Raw genomic sequence first — 3420 nt, 5'->3', positions numbered from 1 at the left:
GCTACAGTGTCTGTTTAACCTAACCTTAGTACAGAGTCTATTGGTGTCCACAATTTTATAGAGGCTAAGTCAATAAGAGACAGACAGAAAGAAATAATCCAAGCAGCCAACCTTGGTGTAAAGTCTATTGGCGGCCTAAATTTTATAGAGATATACAGGCAGCCACCACCACTACTTTCGCCGGAGGTTTCGTCACGCTCCCCGATGGCGAAATCCTCCATTACAGCAAAAGTGTCTGTTTAACCTAACCTTAGTACAAAGTCTATTGGTGTCCTCAATTTTATAGAGGTTAGCCAAATTCGGAAGTCAATAATAAGAGACAAAGAAATAATCCAAGCAGCCACCACCATTCAGCTCGCGACTGGTAAATTCTTAACGGGGACCTTTAAATTTATAGGAATAATAATAATACAGGCAACTAACCAACCACTACCGGGCCGCCTAACCTTAACTACTATTTTGCCGGAGGTTTCCTGCTTCACGCCTCCTCGGATGGCGAAATCCTCCATTACAGCAAAAGTGTTCGTTTAACTAACTTTAGTACACCCATTGCGTCCCCACCCCATATATAAGAATAACCAAGTCAATAAGAGACAAAGAATAATCCAAGCAGCCTAAACTGCTTAGCCTGACCGTGGTAAAGTCTAACGGGGGACCTTAAATTTTATATAATAATAATAATACAGGCAACTACCCAACCACTACCGGGCCGCCTAACCTAACCACTACTTTCGCCGGAGGTTTCGTCACGCTCCCCGATGGCGAAATCCTCCATTACAGCAAAAGTGTCTGTTTAACCTAACCTTAGTACAAAGTCTATTGGTGTCCTCAATTTTATAGAGGTTAGCCACCCGAAGTCAATAAGAGACAAGGAAATAATCCAAGCAGCCTAAACTGTTTAGCCTGACCGTGGTAAAGTCTAACGGGGGACCTTAAATTTTATATAATAATAATACAGGCAACTAACCAACCACTACCGGCCGCCTAACCTAACCACTATTTTGCCGGAGGTTTCGTCACGCCCCGATGGCGAAATCCTCCATTACAGCAAAAGTGTCTGTTTAACCTAACCTTAGTACAAAGTCTATTGGTGTCCTCAATTTTATAGAGGTTAGCCACCCGAAGTCAATAAGAGACAAAGAATAATCCAAGCAGCCACCACTATCTAGCCTAAACTGTTTAGCCTGACGAGAGTTTTTAATAAATCTGGTGATATGGAACCACACAACCCCCTTAACCTGGGATAATGCAATCAAATGGATAATTGCTAACTATTCTCAGAGATAATGCAATCAAATGGTTAGTTAAGGGCTGCGCCCCGGACCCCCTGTGTTAGATACTGTATTTGGTCATGATGAATTGTTTATTAGACTATAAGAAATCTCTTCCTTCTTGTATTGGCAAGGGAGTTTGCTTTAACTTAGGTATGCTAGCCTAAGTAAAAATAGACACGGAGCTGCTAAGACCTGATTCTTTTGCTGCATGTTTGAGTCTGCAACTTTGTTGTGATAAGACACTCAATCCTAGTGATTGTACTTACTCAACATAGTGACGGTGTAATTACCATCACAGATTGTACGGGAAATTCCAACTTTGGAAAAAACAAATATTTGGCCTACCCAAATTTTGACTACTACCCGTGCGTCTACGTCCTGGATTGGCCAATCAGTGGTGCCCCACGGTGGCGTGATACATGCACGTTTACTGCGGTGCTCTGATTGGCTGACCAACGTGGCGTGGTAGGTAGGCTGTTTCTACTCTAAGTCCTTTCATCCCCATGCACCCGCTTGAACGTGAAGCGGACTTGTCGATCCGCAAGGGAACCTGGTGATAGGCGCAGGGCACCCCTTATTCGGGGTCACCGGCAGGCAACTTTTTAGATATTACTATAGTTCGACAGGTAACCTGGTGCAGGTATCTCGCACGTCCAAGAGGGGGCGGGTCAATGCTCCTGGTGGCAGGAGCCCTGGTAAGAGTAGGTAGGATTAGATGTAATCAAGAAGATGACAATCAGTATTGTGAAGAACATAGAGATATGACACTCATTGAAGGGAATGGCAGAAATCACTTTGCACAACTGCAAGTCCCACTAACTAGAATATTCAGCACCAATGAAGGTTTTAAAGTAATCTGTAAAGATGACTTTGATTCAGATAAAATCCTTTCAAAAGAAGCAAGAGATATATTCTACAATGAAGGCCTTATTGTTGTCATGCCACCAGAACAAAAAGCAAAAAGATCAGTTTTTGTTCGTCAAGTCGATCAAGAGATCGGGAGGAAGACCTGAAAGAAGAACTGGAACGCCAAAATAGGTGGATGAAGATTGAAGAAGTCATTAAGATAAAGGACTATACTCATGTTTGAAGAAGTGTCAATGGCTGAGAAAGTTTTACAACAGGGCTTTCTAATATTCAACATGTCAGTCACACCACATCAAATAAAGAAGGAGACATTCATCAGTCTGCAAACTTGCTTCTCCTGCTACAAATATGAAGAACACACAACGAGAGACTGTCCGGAAAAAGAAAAAAAGTACTGCCCAGATTGTGCAGGCGACGACCATACCTACACTGAATGTAAGAATACACATGTTGGCTGTCTCAACTGTAAGAGAAACGGGAATGTATATACATAGGACATAGGACGTTAGCAATGGCATGCCTGGCTAAAAACAACACATGATAAAAGTACAAGAAACAAGGAAAAAGGACCAAGACAAGAAGGATACGACATAACACGCCGAAATAGTAAAGAGAGCGGTCCAAGAGGCTCATAGACCAGAATCCACAGTATTAAACCTAAGTGAGCCACACATGATAAGGTAATGATTAGTATGATCCATGCAATATTTGCACAACATCACAAAATCTTCGATCATGTACAATGAGGAATTCACCATGAAAATCGTTTAAATTGAATAGAATCCTACCAGGAGATGATATTTCCGGTAGAGAATCCACAATCCGAAAACTATTTCTTAGACACTTATATGCAAGGAACTGAGGAGGAAAGACTACATCAAGACGAACAAAGTGGGTTTGAGCAAGGAGCAACAGCTGATAACATAAAGAAATACGTTGTGACTGATAGAGATCCCAGACAAATGACCAGGAAGTGACAAAGAGAAGATAGAAATAACAAAAGGACAGACAAAGGAGTAGGAGGAGAGAAGATAAGATGGAAACTGATCACAATATACAACCTGAATCTGCTGAAGAAATTGGATTAAAAGTTATCACTACAACAAAACATGGAATCCCAACATCGAGACCAACAGGAGGGACAATAGTAAAAACTGTGAAGGAGGGATATACAAGTGGACATATCAAGAAAAATCCCTAAGTGAAGATTATGTCTGGTCACTAATTACTACGGACAAACTAAAGATTACGGCCAAAGACTTTAAATTAGTAGACCCGT

The sequence above is a fragment of the Homarus americanus genome, unplaced genomic scaffold, assembly GCF_018991925.1.
Source record: "Homarus americanus isolate GMGI-L3 unplaced genomic scaffold, GMGI_Hamer_2.0 scaffold11115, whole genome shotgun sequence".
NCBI lineage: Eukaryota > Metazoa > Arthropoda > Malacostraca > Decapoda > Nephropidae > Homarus > Homarus americanus.
This window is presented reverse-complemented; position numbering follows the sequence as displayed.